The sequence below is a fragment of the Eumetopias jubatus genome, unplaced genomic scaffold, assembly GCF_037043125.1.
Source record: "Eumetopias jubatus isolate StellerSeaLion01/CBP00866 unplaced genomic scaffold, mEumJub1_p1.0 scaffold_17, whole genome shotgun sequence".
Lineage (NCBI taxonomy): Eukaryota > Metazoa > Chordata > Mammalia > Carnivora > Otariidae > Eumetopias > Eumetopias jubatus.
The window spans coordinates 71,449,463-71,471,058 of NW_028274823.1; the positions used below are offsets into that span (position 1 = coordinate 71,449,463).

The 21,596-nt window shown below is 50.5% G+C and overlaps 1 protein-coding gene across 1 annotated transcript in view; it reads right to left on the reverse strand.

Moving 5' to 3' along the window:
• The window catches only part of PGBD5 (piggyBac transposable element derived 5), a 100,137-nt gene that overhangs the window by 62,110 nt on the left and 16,431 nt on the right, over positions 1-21,596 (reverse strand). The window lies entirely within an intron of this gene.

Genomic DNA, 21,596 nt, shown 5'->3' on the forward strand with positions numbered 1-21,596 from the left:
ACTTCTCCGCACGTCCTACCTTCCAGTAAGTGGTCGCTTTTCTGTTCAGAGAGTTGTTACTATTCTTCTCTTCAATCTCCTGTTGAGTTCGTAGGTGTTCAGAATGGTCTGATCCCTATTCAGCTGAATTCCTGAGACCAGACGAAATCCAGGTCTCCTACTCCTCCGCCATCTTGCTCCGCCCCCCCCATTTTATTCTTGATCTTAGTGGAAAAGCTTTTAGCTTTTCACCACTGAACAGAACGTTAGCTGTGGGCTTGTCACATACGGCTGTTATTATGTTGAGGTACAGTCCCTCTATACCTGCCTCGCTGACAGTTTTTATCATAAATGGATACTGGATTTTGTCAGATGCCCTTCCTTCCTTCCTCCCTCCCTCCCTCCCTCTCTTCCTCTCTCTCTCTTCCTTTCTGAGAGCAAGGAAGCATGAGTGGGCAGGGTGGGGTGGGAGGAGCAGACTAGATGCCGAGCATGGAGCCCAACACAGGGCTCGCTGTCTCTCCCAGGCTCAAAAGAGTGGTCACTGAAAGACTGGGGTATGTTTCAGTTGGCTGTCTATGCAGTGTCCTGGAGGTGGTAGCCTGCCAAGAACTGCCTCTCTGTTTCAGTTCTATGGGGCCCAGAACACAAGCCCCCTGGGCACCAGAGCCACATGTTCAAGGGGGAGGTCCCCTGTGTGGGCTGCATGCACTTGCTGGCTTTGGCAGGGATGCAGGGGGCACTGGGCTGGGGCATGCCTGCCTGACAGGCTTAGCAGCGTGGGGCCATAGGGAAGCACTGGGCCAGCACAGGCCACACAAGCAAGATAGAGGAACAGTGTGAAAGTGGTATTCACCAGCGTCTCCCTCCCTGGAGACTTACACTACAGTCCTGCCCCTCTAGCAGATGCTTTAAAATTAGTCAATGAATTTCCTTCACATATGGTCTAGGCACTTTTCAATGGGCTCCTTTTGTGCTGCATCCCAGGAGAGGGGTCTGTGCATGGGTCCTTTAAGAGCGGAGTCTCAGATTCCCACAGCCCTGTGGGTCTCCTGGGTGTAAGCCCCACTGGTTTTCAAAGCCAGAAGTTCTGGGGGCTCATCTCCCCAGTGCAGGTCCCAAGAGTTGGGGGGCCTGATGTGGGGCTTGAACTCTTCACTCCTCGGGGAAATGATCTGTTGTCTGTGAGACCCCTCCTGCTTACGGATCACTGTGCTGGGGGTGAGGTTTTTGGCAAGACTGTGTCTCCTAGCCATCTTGATGTGCCCTTTTATCCTCTTGTGGAAGAGCTGTTCAGCTAGCTTTCGACTCTTTTTCAGAGGGAATGTTCCATACATAGCTGTAGATTTGGTGTACTCATGAGAGGAGGTGAGCTCAGGGTCTTCTTATGCCTCTATTTTGAACTGCCCTCCTGGAAACAGCTTTTCAAAGGACTGATTAAACACAAAAAGAACAAACATAAGAGAACTACTTTCCATACGTGTGAAGCTGAATTGAGTGCACACAGGGTGATTTTCTGGCAGAGCACCTAGCATGGGTGTGTTTAGCAGAGGGAAAGCACTAATAGGAGGGTTTATACTTTGCCCGAGGACCCCAGATCTGCATGCCAGAGGCAGGATTTGAACCGGGGTCCATCTCTCTCCAGGATCTCCTGCACACAATCTCATTGCATGATGCATACAAGCTCGGCCAAGTCTCCAAAACATACAATCCTCAGAACTCTTCTTCTTCCCCCATCTCCCACCCATGCAGTCAGGAACCTCCGTTTCACCGAACTATCCAAAGTCAAAACATCAAAAGTATTAACATACATCCCCTCTTATAACTACTCTGTTTCCTGTTTTGATTAACATGACATTCAATAATTATCTTAAACCGGATCTAAGTGGCGGAAATATGTGATCCAATACCTCCCCAGTGGTCACTTCCATTTCCCCCACCCTCTTTCCAAAAAGTATTCCCCAAAGAAATCTGCAATCTTCCTGCCCATAAAGCAAACTGGCTCCTTTTAAGTCAGGAAGCTTTTCAACTGCTTGATGGGACACAAAGGTACTTTTGGCTAGAATAGACAACTATGCCTCCATTTCCCCAAGCTCCGTCACCAGCACTGTTTATTTCTGACCTCACAGGGGGGCTGAGCCCACTCTGCCCATCTCCACATTGGCTTCTCACGCCCATCTCTGCTCACGAAGCCTCTTGTCCACAAGGCAGGAGCACAGAATGCCTTCCCCTAGAATGTGTTTTGTCTGAGAAGCCGGGAATGGAGGCAAAAGCCAGGAAAAGCCAGCTGATGGCCAAGGGCCTACAGCTTTGCCAGGCTCTGAGTAGCGGAGTTCTCAAATATCCACAGAACTCAGACCTCTTCAAAGGCCCTCTGGCCCCAGACACTGCCTCTGTGTCACTCTCAAGCTCAAGCACCGTGAGTCTCCCAAGAGACAATGAGCTAGCACAGAAGGGCTGGCCTGACAGCGCCCCACCACACTGCCATCAGATCAAGTTTAAACAGAAGGCCAGAATCCTTGCAGTGAGGCAGTACCGACACCTGACATTTACAGGGCCCTTAACACCTAGCACATGTTTTCAAAACAGGCACATCTCTCATTCTCTGGTGACCAGCCACCCCACTCTGTCTACAACTGGCTGAGTTTTAGGGCTGTGAGTCCTGCATCCCAGGAAACCCCTCAGTCTCATGCAAAACTGGACGGCTGCTCACCCTCTCACCCTCAAGGCAACAAATGAATGAACAAACTCTGAGATCAGGGGTGTCTCGATGATGAAGGCAGAGCTTTACCTGACGTCATCAGCCGGGCCTGTTCAGTCTTATTCAGATGCCCACAGGTAGTAAACTATGAGCCTGGCACTCACAGCCCTTCTCTTTACCATGGAAAGTTTCTCACCAGTAGAAATTCTAGAAGTTCCATCATTACAATTTTTTTTAAAGATTTTATTTATTTATTTGACAGAGAGATACACAGCGAGAGAGGGAACACAAGCAGGGGGAGTGGGAGAGGGAGAAGCAGGCTTCCCGTGGAGCGGGGAACCTGATGCGGGGCTCGATCCCAGGACCCTGGGATCATGACCTGAGCTGAGGGCAGACGCTTAACGACTGAGCCATCCAGGCGCCCCCATCGTTAGAATTTCACTCCTTTGGATCAAGAGCCTTGTATCTGGCTAAAAATTAAAATACCCCAGAGAGCCTAGGTAGGGAAATAAATCATTAGCACGAACATCTTAGCATAATGACTTTATTAGATCCTTCTTAAATGTCAAGACAAGTTTTTGTAGGGAGAAACGGCTCATAAGAGGGCGAGGTCAGCATGGGACCTGGGCTCCCAACACAAACCCTACCTACCTCACAGTAATACAATTTTACATACCACCAGCTTTAAGCGGAATGGCTGAGACACTCCTCATTTATTTTATGTATGCCATCTTATCTTGAAGTGGCACCAGGAGAAATTTAGGACAGCCTTTAGACAGTGCCTCTTTGCCAAGATGACTGCCGTTCCTCAGATCCATTCCCTTCACTGAACACACAAACGCAGATGAGCTGTGTTGCTCAAATGTACGTGCCTAGAAACCTCTGCAGGACTCGCTATGCTGCTGCTGATCCAGTGGGCCTGGTGTGGGCCCAGATCTGCCCTAGAGCTGGATTTCTGACCAGCCTCAGGGATTCACTCCTACCCCTGTTGTAAAGAAGGGAACTGGTGTCCAGAGGTGGGAGGGTGAGAAAATCAAGCAGAGGCCAGAAACTGCTGACAGCCAGGCTGGGATATTCGCCACTGAACTTAGGATGCCCTAGAATGTAACCATCATCAGATGAGGCCAGCCCATCGTGTGGGGGGACACCCGGCGGAAGGGCACTCTGCAACCATCAGAATAACTAAGCATCTCTTGCTCCATCTACCACCGGAGCTTTGCCCGTACCGTCCCAGCCCCACGCCAGTCCTCCACCTTCTAGACGAATGACCAGGACGCTCTATCACTGACGGGTCCGGACACCCTCCAATGCAGAACTGGCCTCGGCTGCCTCAAACCTGTCTGAAAACCACCCAGGAGAAGCCCAATCCCTGTACAGAGCTCCTCCCAACCCCCTCCTCCAAGCCATCCAGTCTGGTGCACGTTCTCACTGCAGCAAACTCAATCAACCCTCATTTATTTGACAACAGTTGCGTTCCTGTCTGTCTTTGCTACTGGGCTTCGACAAGAGTGAGGGTGAACCAAGTCTAAGGCTAGGGGGTATCTTGCCCAGAGCAGGGATCTGGGCTCAGAGCTGTCAGAGCATTTCCCAACTCCACCCCCCCCTCACCCCCCCGCCAACCTGCCCGTTCCAGGGAGGCCGGCTTGCACCTGCTGCTCACAGGGGCTGGAAGGCTGACTCAGCGGATGTGGGTTTTGGCAGGGGCTCGGGGTCAGCTTCTCCACCTCCACTTCCTACTGACTGGCCAGGGTGACCGGCTTAGTAGGCCATCAGGAAAGCAGGGGCTCATCGCCAAGGACAGGGTTTGCCCAAGTGTGTGTGCTGGAGGGGGTGGAGTGAGGAGCTGTTGCCAGCCCATCAGTCACTGTCAGCAGACATCTGGAACCAAGCAGATGGGGGTTAACTCACAACAGCGCAAAGGGAGGGTCTCATACAGGGTCCTGACTCACTCTCTTATTTAGTCATCAAAACATTCAGGAAAGATTCAGAAACTGCACATGGTACTACAATTTAGCAATTTTCCAAATTTGCCCCCTCATTTTCTCTCCTAGGAAAAAGATGTGCTTGCTCTGTCCTTCCCCCACAGGGATGTAAGAGAGTGTTTACAGAGATACTTCTCAAATGGCATCATTATAAAATGGCATATACTATGGCGTGACCCACATAGGACGCCGGCATCCACGAAAAGCATAACACCCCATACAAATGTAACATCAGCCCCCTCCCCTCCAGGTCAACGCCTTATGTGCTAAGTTACAACATGCTTTTCTCTTTGAACTAGAACAACTTCTAGGACCAAACCGTGCGCTCCTGTGCAGACAGAGGAGCAACAGCCATCCACAGAACACAGCTCCTGCGGTACTTTTGGTGCACTTAAGAGAGTGTGCTATTTTCAAGAGAAATAAACCTCACCCTCACCATTTCTAATAGCTAATAAATAAAATGGGCCTTACAATTATTAAGCAGCACCAAACACCTGGCACTGATCTTCATGATACCATTAGATAAAACTAAAGCCACAAACTGCATGCCTTTCTTCCAGGCTCAGCGGCAGCCCCAGCCTGCCCCAGAGAAGGGGACCACAGGGAGCCAGATGCAGGCGTCCTGCTGGGCATTCGCTCATTTAATGATGTGGTTAGAAAAGAGCAGAGATGAAATGAACTTTTTACAGGAAAAGGCAGGATTGATGCTTACCAGGACTGTGAAGCTTCATACCCAGATCTCAAAACCCAAATGAAAATCTTACTTCCTTTGAATTTTTTCTTTTATAGTGCCTCGGTGAACTTCCAAGGTGCCGATCCCAGGCAAAGAGCGGGCCCTCCTCAGGCTTCGGAGAAGCTCCCCTGTGGAATGAGGCCAGGAGGCACCGAGCCTCCTGGAGACGGTGAGCGAGCATGTTCCCAGTTCTGGCCAAGAGAGGACCCTTCCTGATCAGTGGCAGGGAGGAGGCTGCTGAAGGCATTCATGTTCATGGGCTTTTCAATTTCACACATGAGTGACAATTTAAAAAACAGAAGGGAACCCAAAGGGCTTCCAAAGGTTATTTTGCCATGAGTGCCCTTCCCCCCCAAACCTCAATCATGATTTTAATCATTTTAACATAAAAAAAATAAAAAGAATGGAATTGCAATCAAAAACACACTTAGCCTTACGCAGCACCCCAGGGTCCTTATTTTTCCTCTTAACTGTGGACCAACAGTAACTTGACCGTAGCCCAGCAGCGGTTTGCTTGGGAATCCCCGCAGGAACCAACACGTGGCCTTCTGGACAGTGTGCACACACCCACACACGGATCCAGCAAGGAGCTGTGGTATTAGGCTCGGCTCTGCATCTAGAGCTTAACCTCTCTGGGTATCTGCTCCCTTCTTATCTGTAAACCGAGGGGTTTCTATCTCTAATGCAGTGAATGCTGAACACCTGATTCCAGGCTGAGCAGGCAAACAATAGTTCTTCTTCTTCTTGGTGGTGCCCAATCCCCCCACCTGCTCCCTCACCTAGGAGTGCAGGGTGGCACCCTAGCTGGTGCCAGCTAACAAGATGACTTTCAGGTGCAGAGGACCACATATGCATCAGCATCAAACACTGTTTCTGCATCTGCATCCTGCTCCCTTCACATGCCCTGGGTCCCAAAGGCTGGAGCAGAGAAGGTAATTGCCACTTAGATTTCTACCAGGGCCTTCCATCGCAGGGCTTGAGGCATCACTGAGAAAAGTCTACACCCGCAGTATGTGCTGACTGCCGCAAGACGGAGAGAAGAGACAACTCAGAAAGGACAGAAGACACGACTTGGGGCTTGGTCTCGGACACCCATTCCAGTTGGCTTCCTGGCCCCCATTCCACACAGGGGCTGTGCTGAGAGATGTGGAGAGCCCCGTGTCACAGGGAGGGGGGTGGCCCCGAAGAGGAAGCCCCAGGGTATCAGGATGCCCGGGCCCACCTCTGCTGGGCACCAGAGTCTCGGGCTGGGATGACTCTGCAGTCTTTCCCACTGGGTGGGAACAAGCAAGCAGCCAGGGAAGGCCAAAGCCCAGCCGTGGAGGCGGAAGGCTTTGACGACAGGCCACCATCTGAGCCTGTTTTAAGTTAAAACTTCAAAAGTCTTTTACTTCCAGGCAGCTCTTCCCCCATCCAAAGTTCAGTTAAAAAGCACCCAGAGCTCTGTCATTGTATCTCTCACTCACAAGAGCCCTGGAGCGCAGCACCATGGCATGGCGCCCAGGGCAGCCACCTCAGGACTCTGTCCTACCCTTTCATTCTCTCGTCCACCCTTTCAGAGCTCCTCGGAAACCCATCCTCTATCAGAGCATTATCGAGATTTCCAGCGCCAACACCTTTGCTCCGTGGCCCCTAGGGCCCTCACCTCTTACTGGGTCCACATGGCCCCTGTGTCCATGACCTGTGTCCCCAGGGTCTGAATGGCTCCTCAAGAGCTTCTGTCCCCCTGACCATGCTCCTGTTCCAGCTTGGGATCTCATCAATGGAAATCCCCCAGCAAGCCTCGCCATCCACCCCACGGGGCCTGGGGAACAATGCACCAGACTCCACGGAGCTTAACCAAAGAGCCTGGAGCAGCAGGTGGGTGGTGAGACATAGCTGGACCCTCAGTTTGAAGGGAGGTGGCGAGGAGGGGGTGTGTGGCCGGGGGCGGGGGTGAAGGAAGGCAGTGCTGGGGAATAAGAGAGGGATGGGGGAAGAAGAGGGAGGAGGGGTGTGTGTGCTCTGGCACAGGTGCCAGGCCAATGCTGTGACGGGACACCAGGACTCAGGAGACCGCAGGGTGCAGAGAAGGAAAGGAGGAACCCACTCTGCGACATCCCACCCAGGCAGGTCTGTCCATCCGAGAGCATGGACCACACCTGCTCCACAAGGCTCTGGCCCAATCCCAGCATCCATGACAGGCCAAGAACCAGACTTCAGAAAAGAGGAGCTTTCCCCCGGGGGCCCCACCTAGCCCACACTCTGCTTAGAAGCCCAGGTGGCTTTTAAAGGGTCTGCTCGGCCCCTCTGCAGGCTCCCGGCTGCAGAGCCCACCAGTGCAGGCCCCAGAGCCCGCCCACGGCCCCCATCCCCACACCCTTGGCTTCCACCCGCTTCTTCCTCTCTTACTCATTCAGTCTCCCTGGCTGGACTGTAAATCTTCCATAATCCCAGACTTCTCTTATTCAAGCCCCACCTTTGGCTCCTCAAAAGAACAAGTCCCATATACCTCACCCAAGTTTTCAATAAAATATGCTACTATCTTTTTATCTCCCTGGAGACCACTGACCCCTTGGTCAGGACTATTTCCACAGCACAACAGGTAAGGTGCCCCTCCCCCAATGATGCACCTGTGACCCGGGACAGCCTGCCTGGTGAACTCTGCCAACGGCCTCACCAGCCTCCACGTACTTTCCCGTAAAACTTTCACTGGGACTGAAGGGACCCTGTTCTTCCACTGCACTCAGGAACGGTGCTCCTGGGTGCCAGGAGGGCAGACGCTCCACCCCTCAGCTCCCATGGCTCCTGCTTCTCCTCCCTCTTCCCCCTCTTCCTCCTCCCAACTCCTCTGGTCTCCTCACTCCTGCCCTTCTCTCCCCAAGCTCCTCCACCACACCGTAAGCTCCTGCCCTTATGAGGGTCTCCAGCCTGGGGCTTGCAGGACTGTTTTTACAATAGGGGGTGATGAAGGGCACCTGGGTGGCTCAGCCAGTTAAGCATCTGACTCCTGGTTTCCGCTCAGGTCATGATCTCAGGGTCATGGATCGAGCCAGAGCCCCACATTGTCAAGCTCCCCACTCAGCGGGGAGTTGCTTCCCCTCTCTTTCCCTCTGCCCCTCCTCCTGCTCGTGCATTCTCCCTCCCTCCCTCCCTCTCTCTCTCTCTAATAAATAATCCTTAAAAAAAAAATAGAGGGTGGTGAGCCTCCATAGCTAAGGCATGCCTGGGACACAGTGGTACACACTCATTCATACTGAGTTGGTAACCTTCCACACGTACTCCAAGACGCTCCATGGAGGCAGAGGACAGCACGCACGAGGGGCGTCACAGATGACCCTGGGCTTCAGGGCTGCAAAACCCAGGGTGCGCCTGACTTGCCCGTGGCCCATGTGAGCCACCATCTTTTAGGCCAGGAGCACAGCCTTCCCACGGCGGCACGGTTGGGAGGATCAGACAGATGAGTGTAACAAGCCTGCTCATTAGGTACTATGCAAAACAGTCACTCAGCTTTTAAAAATCAGTAAATCAGACGGGGCATCCTGAAACTTCATGTACCTACAACAGACCATTTCTAGGGGTGTGGAGTCACACTCCAGGGTCCTTTCTAAGACGATGGCTGGGAGGCACATTGGTGCTCCTGGACACAGAGTTCCATTTTGATTTATGCCAAATCCTCAGCTCTCTCTGGCCAAGAGAGGGAATCCAGAATACTGAGGTCTACCCACACACGTGCACACACGTGCACGCCTGCATGCTCACATGAAACCTTCAACCTAGCCTCTGCAGGCGAAACTCCCTCCTGTCATGTTGGATCAGGCCCCTAAGGCTGGGGGGCGGGAGTGGGCGGAGCCAGGCTTCAAGCTGCACTGATGTGCTGAGTGGAACTACCATTTGGCTTTGCTAACCTCACCAGCTAACTTCTCCAATTTAAATTCAGGAGACTGTTTCCCTAACTCCAGAATCTAAAGCAAAAACTCCCCAATACCATTCACATGGAAAAAGTAGAGACTCTATAATTTGAAGTTCTAGAGCATAACAAAACCAATAACCTAGAATCAAGTTTTGCTGTTCCTCCCTTCAATTAACCCAAGTCTTCAAATTCCCAGTTTTTTTTTAAAGATTTTATTTATTTGAGAGAGAGAGAGAGAGAGCACAAGTGGGGGGAAGGACAGAGGCAGAGGGAGAAGCAGACTCCCCACTGAGCAGGGGGCCCGACACAGGGCTCAATCCCAGGACCCTGGGATCATGACCTGAGACGAAGGCAGACGCTTAACGACTGAGCCACCCAGGCGCCCCTCAAATTCCTAGTTTTTGACTGGGTGGACGTATTTATGAATTATAATTACTGAAAGATGTCATTGCCATAAAAATAGCTCTAGGATAATATTATTTTCAAAACCTCCTCCAGGAACACATGGGCATATACATATGCAAAAATCCATCGAGCTGTGACTTAAGATCGTACACTCTTCTGCAGGGATGTTACAGCTAAAACACATAAAGCAGTTAGATCTCCTCAAGGAAGATCAACCGTCTCAGAGCTTCTGAGCTGGCTGACATTTTCCTTATGTGACTTGCCTTCTGTAGAGCTTACATAGAGGCTGCCAGGAAGAACCCAGCTCTAAAGCTGTGAGCCCGTGAAAACACAGAGCTGGCTCTGGGGGCAGAGTCCCCAGCATGGGCACCAGGTCCTGCTGGTCAGGAACCACCAATGCCCAGGCCAGGGGCAGCACGCTGCAGAGGAAGTCCTTCACCTCCCCATGCCTCACCTTCACATCGGACATGGCGCTTCTGGTCCCGGAAATCCCACAGGCTCCTGAGAGTCCCAAATGGCAAAGGGCTGAATAGCACACAGAACTGAGACCGCCTCCCTTCAACCCCTGGAGTCCAGCCTGCCTGCCTCGGTGACTCACGTGTCTTGTCACACTTCCTTGTACAATGGTCTGTTGTCTGCCGGAGCTGCTCTAACAAAGTCCCACAGACCGGGGGACTTAAACAACAGGACTGTGTTGTCCCTCGGTTCTGGAAGCTAGAAGTCTAATATCAAGGTGTGGGCAGGGGTAGTTTCTCCTGAGGCCTCTCTCCTTGGCTTGTAAATGGTTATCTGTTCCCTGGGTCTTCACATGGTCTCCCTTCTGTGTGTATCTGTACCCTAATCTCTTCTTATGAGGACACGAGTTGTATTGGATTAGGGCCCACCCTAATGACTTCATTATTTAACTTTATCAACTCTTTAAAGACCCTATCTCCAAATACAGACACATTCTGAGGTTCTGGGAATGGGGACTTCAACATGCAGATATGGGGGGATGCGGGCATAATCAGCTCATACAGATGGGCGGTGGTATCTAGCGGAGTGGACGCTCAGGATAGGGCTGGAAGCACAGGTATCCCCAGAACAGACCATAAGCCCTTCGAGGACAGAGCCAGCCCAAGGCGTCTGTGCTCCCGGCACCCGACTCCACCCCTACCGTTCCCAGTCCTGGGTTTACAGCAGCTGGAAGACCTCCCTCACGGCCAGCACTGTCACACCTGATACAACTTAAAACCCAGCAGTGGGCGTGCACTCCATCCCCTGGAGCAACTCGTCTGGGAAAAACAAGAGGAAGGGCAGGACACACAGGGTGTTCTGATCAGAGCTCAGGACGAGGCCCTCCCTCGCAGCCCAGACAATGGAGACCGACTGAGCCAGGAACCCGGCAGAGCCTTTTCCCCACAACAGTAAATGGTTCTTTCAAAGTCAAGTCCTGTTACTTGGCAACCCTGACAGGTTACTAAGGTGGCAGACTCAGGCTCAGGTGCAGCCCATCAATTAGCAAGAACACGCCAAGAGAGAGTAGCCAGATTTAGCAAAATAATATACAGGATGCCTAGCTCAATGTGAATTTCCCATAAAGAACCAACAGCTCTTGGATATGCCCACTCAAACATTATTTATTATCTGAAATTCACATTGAATTGGCAGCCTGTATTCTATCTGGCAACCCTAATCCCACAAAAAAAAAAAAAATCCCTCCCTGTCTTGCTGATGCCCATTTGGTATCTCCTCAGGGAGGCGACTACTCAGTGAGCAGAAGGTTTTGCCTGGAGGTGCCCAGGGGAGGCCTTCTTCTCAGGAGGGGTCCTTCGGCAGAGCTAAACACCCTCCTTGGCCTTGGCCTCCCATTGGTCCAGCGACTCCAGCATGTGCTCCCCTTATAGGTCAAAGTGGTTAGGCCCACCTCTTCGACGCCTAGGAGCTCAGCCACTATGGGCAAGTCCAGCAGGCCAGACAGCGGCTGCAGGTACCGCTAACACTGTCGCTGGTGATAATCATCCGGAAGGTGCTGCTGACGGCATCTTCACTGGATACTAAATCTAAACTTGTAGCAAAATGATGCATATTTCCTCTGTCAACACTGGTGGAGATTCCTCCAACCTTCGGTTCCCAAGGTCGAATCAGCCGACCCATGTGAGTACCCAGCTGCATCTAGTTCCAACCCACAGCTGGAATCTGCACACCTCACAGCGTCCACTCCTCCACCATCTCCTGTCAGACTGTGGCGGGGGCCACGGCCTATGCTTGCCCCCCGCCCCCCGCCCCGTGCTCTGTTCTCACCCTGTGCTCAGAGCAGCTCTTCAAAAGTTACATTGGGCCACACTACCCTTTGCTAAAAAACACTCCAAAGGCTCTCGTTTCACTCAAAGGAAAAAGCCATGTCCTTAAGATGGCCTGGAAGGCCCCCCACATGACCCCCCTCCACCCTTTACCCTTGTGACCTCCTCCCTCTCCTCCCCCCTCTCTTCGTCCTCAGCCACCTGCCCCTCCTGGCACCCGCCCTCCAGACACACTGCCACCATGGGCCTCATACGCTGGCTACTCACCCATCGCGATGGGAGGAACCCCCACTCCCCAGGTATCCACTTGGCCAACTCCCGCACCTCCTGACAGCTTTCGCTCAGATCTTATCTTCTCAATGGGGCCTAACTTGTCTGCCCTATCTAATTCCACGACTAAGCCCCCTCCCCTGCTCCATCATTCCCAAGCCCCCCAGTCCTGTCTACTGTTCCCGTCCTCTGAAACACCTCCATTTGAATAGGCCATCTGTTTGTCCCGATTGGTGCTTGTTGTCTGCTTCCCCCTCTAGAACGCAAGGATCGGCTTTGTCCACTGCCGAGCCTGAACTGAATAAGTGCTCGATAAGTACATGTTTGGTTCACCGTCCACTGCGAGGATACAGAGCAACAGGGCGAGCGCCAGCCCTCACTGGGGACCTCGTCTGTGCCAGGCGCTAGGAAAGGGACTTATAAATGTTAGACACATTAATTCTCCTAACCATCCTCTGAGTTCCGTTGATCTTTCTCCACTTTATGAGAAAAGGGACTCAGAGAGGTCACTCAACTAGGAGGACACAGGGTCAGGGCTCTGACACAGCCATTAAGACCCCGGCTATTTTATCATGATGTCTACACTTACCCTGGAAGCACCACCGTCCCCTTCAGCACTCTGTCCCTCCCACCGACGCCTGGCATCTCCCAGGAGGGACTGCTCCATGCAGACCGTCAGACAGGGATGGGCCACACTCACTTTTAGGGAGGTTGTGTGGTCTGAGGAAGGGACGTCGGCCTTGGCCCCGGGGTCACAGGAGCCCCCCGGGTCACAGACACCCTAGGTGGCGAGCATCCCCGTGGGTCACCCCTCCCGCACCGTGGGGTGCAGACAGTGCACGTCAGACATGGCGATGCTCATGGCCAGTGGGGGTGCGTGAAGGTGCGGGCCAGTGCTCAGCAGGCAGACGTGCTCAGTGACTGCTGCTGACAGCAGGTGGCTCTTCCCACAGGGGACTCCTGACTGTCCCACGGAGGACCTCAGGACCAAAGGCCCGCTCTTGGGGCGAGAGAGAAGGGCGAGCAGCAAAGGGCCCCGAGCAAGGCTCTGAGAAAGCCCCGAGAGCAGAGCCCTGTCACACGGCCAGGTCAAAGAGCAGAACGAGCCGCAAGGGCTCGGTCCCCGCCACGGTCAGGCTGGGGAGCTGCCTGCATGGTCAAGCTCGGCGAGCCCACGGCTGCAGCACTGGGCCCTTCCTTCTGAAGGTGGAACGGGCAGCAGAAGGAAAACACTCCATGAGAGTCTCACTCTCCTCTCATCTGCAGAGGGTAAAAGGGACTGAAAACATGCTGGCATTTGTAAGTAATCGGGTTTCACACTTCCTCAGTCCGCTGACCTGGGATTTCTGCTGCCCGGCATCTCCCAGACTAGAGACCTCAGGCCTCTGGCCACATTTTTTGCCGCCAGTCACTGGCATTTCACCCCTGCGCTGGGGGTCCCCTGTGCGTGGGCCTGTGTGGGGCCCCCGGGTCCAGTTTGCTCGCCTCACCCCCACTGCACAGCACTAACACCTGCCAGCCCCCAACAAGACAGGAGGTGACCTGCACAGGAACGTGGTGCAGAGCTGGGGGGGGGGCATGGGCTCCCAAACTGTCTCACACTGTAAGACAGTAGGACCCCAGCCCCAGAAGCCCCTGCCAGGAGCGATGGCTGATCGCTGATGGGGGATCTGCCTTTGGGTCCAGCTAAAACCTCCGATTTCTCAGATTTCCCCAGTCTTTCCTGGAAAAAAGGAATGATCGATGCCAACCATTACTAGTCATATTCTATAACCAAACCTCATGAGCAACAGATTCCCTGAGAATTGATTCTAAGTGACACCAACATCCACATACAGACATGAGTAATCACCTCAAAGGGAGTGAGCCTGGGGTGCTCACGGACCAAGCAAGCCCCACACAAACTGTTTACATGGCCCAGCATCTCCCCTCTTTATCCTTAAGAAAAGCCCAGAAGGGTTCAAGCAGCAGACAGAGGGGAGGGACAGGGACTCATATTCACGGAGGATTTGCTATGGGCTTGACATTACACATGCTTTACAAACATGTGATCCCTTCCAAAAAGGCAGTGAGGTAGCTACTATTCCCCCATTTTACAAATTAGAAAACTGAGGCTCAGGTTAGGTTACTTTGCCAAGCAAAATTGGTAGAGACTGGAAAGTCGGAGAATTCAAGATTTGGCTGGACTCAAAGGAGACTCAGGAATTTTGACTCAAAAGTCTGTTGTTCTTCATACTCTCAAACTTAACCCAACATTACGTCAGAAACGGTCCAGGTCCCCTCAGATCTGGCGCCGGCTAAGCTCTTTGGCAGATGCTGACATGGGCCGGGCAAAGGTCTCGGGACCCGGCTGAGCCCGCACCGGAAAACCGTGCCTGCCTCCTCTTGGCTCTCAGGATCTGCTCTTTTAATCTCTACGTAGACAGTGAGGAAAATAGGTCAAGCTATCCTAAAAGACCAAACCCAAAGCCTTTTGTGATAGCAACAGCAACATTTTAATATGCCTCAATTATGTAATATTCAGCCTAAGCAGAACTCATGCAAGCCCCTGCCAATGGCAGCTTCAGGCATCTGCTTACATGGTCACTGAACCTGGTATTCAAGAATAAGGTTCTTTGGGGCGACTTCAGCCCTCAGTGGCTTCTTGTATTCATCCAAGCAACTACTAGACCAAGTCCTTGTTAAAAAGTTTGAATAATGGAAGCTCTGGACATAAATCCCGTTGGAAAGAAATCCACCACTCCAGCATTTTCCCCAATGCACCCATAGGCTTGTAACCGCAAGGACGGCAGAGTGCCACGTAGCAGCAAAAACTAACCTTAAGCGCTTCCTTCAGGCCAGGCACCCCCTGGCCTCTCCTCTCAGAAAGAGATGGGGGGAGCAGAAAAAGTACAGCGGGTTCACTCCCTGGTTCCACCACTATGCCTTACTGGGTCAATCACTTAATCTCCCAGGCTGCTTCACTGGTATAATGGGACAACAATACTTATTCAAGTGTGAAATAAAGGCATTTCAGTGACGCACTGCCCAATAAACCTTCATTCTTTTCCTCGAGATCACATCTTTCACATTTCTCTTTGAAAGAAGATGGTGGTGACCCTAGCATTGCCTTCTCCCCACTTCCGCCCCGACTCTGCTGGTCCAGCACTGAGAACCGCAGGTGCCTGGGTGCACAGACGGTGGCTCCAGGCAGGAGGGACTGCAGGCTTTTTCTGCCTCGAGCTGGAGGGACCGGCCCTGGAGCGCCCAGAGCAGGAGGCCCGAAGACACCTGTGGACCCAGCAGGAAGGTCAGCGCTGGCCTGCGTGCTCTGCCCGGATCCCCAGGCTCCCAAGGCAGAGGGACAACTGCAAGAAGAGGCTGTGCTTCCTGCTCCGGAGCCTCAGAGAATGCGTGGGGTGGGGGCAGGAGGGTGCTGCAGTGTCAGCTGTGGACACAGGGACGGCTGCTTTCTACTCCACCGGCCCCAGCCCCCTGGGCCCCCAAAGAAAGATAAGCCCCCTTCCAAGGGTCTCATGGCAGAGAGAAGGCTGGCTCAGAAGAAACAGATCACACACCCAAGAAGAGAGAGCTATGGACAATTTCAATTTTAATTAAATAATAATAACAGTACTCAAAGAGATTCAATTGTAACACACAGGGAAAAAAAGATTTCCTGTAACTAAAAAAAAAAAAAAAAAAAAAAAAAATACAAAAGAAAACCAGAAAGACCAGGAACTTCCAACTAACCTCTTCACACAAAGAGAAGGTGAAGGTAGTCACACGTGATTCTTGAAGCACTGACTCAGAAGATCAAGGCCAAGAAAGCACAAAGCAGAGATTACCAGTGTGAAGCGATGGGAATCTTAAAGGAGCAGATATGAGACTCTAAGTCTGCATCCTGAGACTGAGAAAAAGGACAGACGAAGGGGGGGCAACAAAGGGGACCAGCTCTGGACAGATCGATAAGAAAAGACACACCGAGGCAAACGCTAGTAATGTTTCTGAACCTAAGGAGAAAGGGGGGAAAAAGACAACCCCTCAGGCAGAATGAACTGGGACCCGAGATGGAAATGGACACAGACAGGCTGTGGACGGCACAGTGACGCTGTGGGGTCAGCCCTGGATGCTGAGACAGCTCTGTGCTCCACAGAACGTGGGAACAGCTCCCCCACGTAAGATCTCATCCTGCTATCCAGAAAAAGAGAGAAGATATTTGAAGAATTCAGAGCATCTACTACTAGGCACCTCACACCACAGCAGAGAAAAATAAGAAAGAAAAGGCTCTACAAAAAGACCAAAACCAAGACTCTGTGGAGAGAAAACTCATGGCTGATGACCCAACACTGGCCTTGGCAAGGTTGAATGGGGGATGCCTACCTCAGTGTTATTTCTGACACCCCTGAATTGATGACTGATCACTGGCATCTGAGCACATAGATTCCCACCACGCCTAAGCAGCATCACTCTCTCAGTGATATGCACAAGACCTGTAATTCAGATTTGTTATGAATACCTGAGCATCCACTTTCACATTCAATTCAGCATTCTAGGCGTAACTCAGGCTGGAAATAGAACCTTATGTACTTTCCATGTTGAAGTCCCAGAAGTTAAAATATAAATGTGTAATTTTTATAGGAAGGGTAAAATGTTGCAATGAAGATTGGAAGAGCTGATAATTTTACACACAAAAAGTAAGATTAAGAGCTTTCAAATACTTAAAATGAGAAACGGAATGACAGTGAGTCCAAATATTACAAATATTAAGAGTATGTTGTCCAGATAACTTTAGAAAGAGTATCTTTCCTTTTAGAACTGACAGTTGTGGGCGGTCCAAGATGGAAACACAGGAGGACCACGAACTCACCTCCTCCCACAGACACTCTGGATCTACAGATAGGTATAAAAAAAACTCCCTTGAAAAAGACTTGAAAACTAGCTGAACAGCTCTTCCACAATAGTGGAGAAAAGACCACATGGAGGTGGGTAGGAGAGGGAGAGGTGTGGTCTTGCCCCAAACCCCACCCCAGTGCAATAACCCACAACCAGGAGGGCTCTCATAAAGCTGGAGCTTCTCCCCGGGGGGCCAGGGGTGTGTGCCCCACAGCAAGCACCCCAACCCTTGGGACTTGCACCAGAGAGATGAGCCCCCAAAATGCCTGGCTTTGAAAAACAACAGGGCTTAAGTCTAGAGGACCCAAAGTAGAGAACAGAGACTGCACTCTTGAAGGGCTTGTGCACAGACTCGCTCATCCTGGGGACCAGGGCAAAAGCAGCAGTTTGGAAAGTGTCTAGATTATTTGTGGAAAAGATCTGGTTGGGTTTTTTTTTTTAAGATTTTATTTATTTGAGAGAGAGCATGTACACGTGCAAGCTGGGGGAAGGGCAGAGGGAGAGGGACAAGCAGACTCCATGCTGAGTGCAGAACCTGATGCGGGACTTGATCAAACGACCCTGAGATCACTACCTGAGCAGAAATCAAGAGTCGACACCCAACCAACCGAGCCACCCTGGTGCCCCGTGAAAAAGATCTGTTTGCTAATCTTAAAGAGTCTGCCAGAGGGGCAGGGGCCTGTTGGGACTCTCCTGGATGGAGGCACTGGTGGGCACCGTTTTTGCACTGTCCTTCTGCTTTGCTGGTGCTGCCAGGGCAGGCACTTGCAATCTCCCTGAGCCCTGCTAAACTGGGCGTGTACGTGGTTCTTGCAACCTCTCGCTGTGCCGAAGTGGGGGGCATGCCCACCCCTGCACTCTCCAGCTGCTTCACTAAAGCAAGAGAGTGAGCACGGACCACACAGGGGACTCTCCTCGATGGCCTGGCTCTAGTGGCACGTGGGGGCTTATATTCCTGATTCCCACCAGACTGAAACAATCAGAGAGACAGCTCTTGGCAGGCTACCAAACCCAAGGGCACTGCACAGACAACCGACTGAAACACACCACCAGACTGCCTGTGGAAAAAAGCCTATATACTCGTCCCAGAGCTTCAGCCTGAGAAGCAGCCTTCAGGTTTGCCACACGTCTAGAGGCAATGAAAGTGCTCCCAGGAAACACAGGCCAGGAGACACCATGGAGGTGGGTAGGAGAGGCAGAGGCGTGGTCTTGCCCCAAACCCACCAAACAGCACTCACTACAGCTTTGCTCTAGCTCGCCGGTACCTCCCAGAGAGGAGCTGACACATTCATCCAGAGCCCTGATTTTTGCAACTGCTGCCCAGAGTCTGTTTGCAGGTTCCAAGGGATGGGGTGCCTGCTGTGGAGCACAAACCCCTCACCCCTCAGGGAGAAACTCCTGCTTTGTAAACCTCCAGCTTGCCCGCCTGGTCTGGAAGCCAGCAGGGTTCACAACTGCAGTCCCATGGGGACTGTCTGTATTTCCTTACTTTAGGAGGTATGGTCTGAGGTTCTAATCAGCCTGAAATTAGAGCTGAGATCCCACCCTCCAGCTTTGGAACACTAGCGGGTCCTGCCCGACGCTCAACAGCTGAGACCTATCAAGTACAAAACGGATTGCTTAGGCAATCACAAAAGTTCACTAGACAACCAAGAGCTAGGGCAAAGCTGACCCATTAGATTCATCTCCTACAGAAGCCCGCTCCTTCAAGATTAGGAGAAGAGCTGTTTTGCCTAAGACATAAAAACAGCCAAGCAAATGAGGAAACAGAGGAATATGTTCCAAACAAAAAACAAGAAAAAACCCAGAAAAAAACCTTAATAAAACTAAAATGAGTAATTTACCTGATAAAGAGTTCAACAGTCATAAAGATGCTCACGGAAATCAGAAGAATGGATGAACACGGGGCCCCTGGGTGGCTCAGTAAGTTAAGCAACCAACTCTTGATTTCAGCTCAGGTTGTGACCTCAGGGTCATGAGATCAACCCTGCACTGGGGCTCTGTGCTCAGCGGGGAGTCTGCTTCTCTCACTCTCCCTTTGCCCCTCCCCTGACTCGTACTCACTTGCTCTCTCTCATCTCTAAAATAAATAAACCTATAAAAAAAAAAAGAAAAGACAAATACAGGAACACAGTGAGAACTTCAATAAGGAGATAGAAAATATAAAAAGTACCGAATAGAAGTCACAAACCGAAGAATAAAATAAGTCAACTGAAAAATACACTAGAATGTTCAACAGCAGACTAGATGAGGCAGAAGGAAGGATCAGCAACCTGGAAGACAGGGCAGTGGAACTCATCCACAGAGCAGCAAAAAGGAAAAATAATCTTAAAAAGTGAAGAGAGGTTGAGAGACCAATGGGACAACATCAAATGGAATAACATTCACATTACAGGAGTCCTAGAAGGAAAAGAGAGAGAAAAGGGGACAGAAAACTTATTTGAATAAATAACAGCTAAACACTTCTCTACCCTCAGGAAGGAAACAGATGTCCAGATTCAGGAAGCCTAGAGAGTTCCAAAAAAGATGAACCCCAAAGAGATCCACACCAAGACATATTATAATTAAAACCTCAGAAGTTAGAACTGACAGGGGCCCCTGGGTGGCTCAGATGTTAAGTGTCTGCCTTCAGCTCAGGTCGTGATCCCAGGGTCCTAGGATCGAGCCCCGCATCGGGCTCCCCGCTCCGTGGGAAGCCTGCTTCTCCCTCTCCCACTCCCCCTGCTTGTGTTCCCTCTCTTGCTGTGTCTCTCTGTCAAATGAATAAATAAAATCTTAAAAAAAAAAGAATAGTTTAAGAAGTTAGAACTGACAGAAAATTTAAGTAATGACACAAGGCAGAGTAACAGAGTTTGGATTATATCACAATTATAATCTTTGTAGAATTACTTCATGTATTAGCTTTCATCATACTAAAGCAAATAGCCCCAAAGAATTTAATGTGATAGTCACTTAATTCAGGCTATGTGTATTTTTTTTTTAAGATTTTTAAAATTTATTTGCTTGAGAGAGAGTGAGAAACAGCAAGAGAGCAGGAGAAGCAGACTCCCCACTGAGCAGGGAATCCAACTCGGGGGGGCTCAAACCCAGGACCCTGAAATCGTGACCTGAGCCAAAGGCAGACACTTAAATGAATGAGCCACCCAGGCACCCCCCCAGGCTATGAGTATTTCAAGAAAAAGTCCTATTTGGAATTCTTCATCTAGTGAAGATAAATTAAAATCAGAAAGTCAACTCTGTCACCTTAAAAATCCAGGAGCAGAAAAAAACTCCACAATCATGTGTAACACCATCCACAATAAATCACTTTCAATCCAGCCCTGAAAACTAATATATAGAGTAGGAAGAAAGCATTACAGAAAAATTTTGCTTTCGTTAATCAAGCTGGAAAATAACAGTCTTTACAAGAATGCCCTTTAGGAAGACAAATCCTTGTAGTTTTAAGTCTACGGAAAATAATGCTACACTCAAAACGCATGTTAAAACCATTACTGTAGACTAACTACTACTTTTCAGTTGTCGGAAGATGAAAAATTGTCAAGTGCCACCCAAACTGTGAATCCCGGTTACAATGTTACTCTTGAAAAATGTGTTACTGAAAAATTCTCCCCCTGAACTAATGTGCTTTCTGTATCTTGTACAGCAGACACCTGGATGCACAAACACATCGAGAAGGCCTTTGAGGGCTGACAGCCTGCTGGAGTAATGAGGAATTCATCCATGTTTCTGCCTTTGTGCCGGGCCCAGAGAATTCTGAGTAACCAAGCTGACATGTCATGAGAATACAAGTGTTCCTTACATGGTATGTAACGTCTCCTCAGGGTAGACACCAAAATCCATGTTCGTATACCAAAATCTGAGATGCATACAGAAATTCAGAAATGATTTTATCATCTTGAAAGTAAAACACACTATTTCAATGCCACATTCCTAGTTTTTCCTCAAGTGACTGCAGGAAGTAACAACTGCAGTCAGAAATATCAGAAATTAAAAATTAAAGTGAGGGCAACCTCTGAAGTTGACTCCTGAAAATATTTAGAGAACGTCTGTGAGCAATAAACCAGGGTTTAGTTCGTGGGACTATGTCAATGAAATTACATCATCCCACGTACTGGTCAAATCCTTGAGTATGGGAGAGGGAGGGAAGTCTTCACCTTCCAGAGCTACTATTAAGGAAAAAGGTGCAGACAACACTAACAGAAGTCCTTACGTTGGCAGGAGAGCCAAAAACACCTTGTCCCTCCATAACCCCAACTGGAAGATAACATCTCGTTTCTCAAATGGGCAGCAAAGTGACTGTGGTTACAGAACAGTCAATAGCAGCCGGAGAAATTATTATTCCTATACTATACTGTCAACCTTTTGAATTCTGACACCTAAAATTTTTAAGAAAATACAAAGGCTTTTTTTAAAGAACAAAAACTTCAGACATTGTATCTTTATCCTTGAGGTTCACCCTACAACTGGCTTCAGTCTTAAG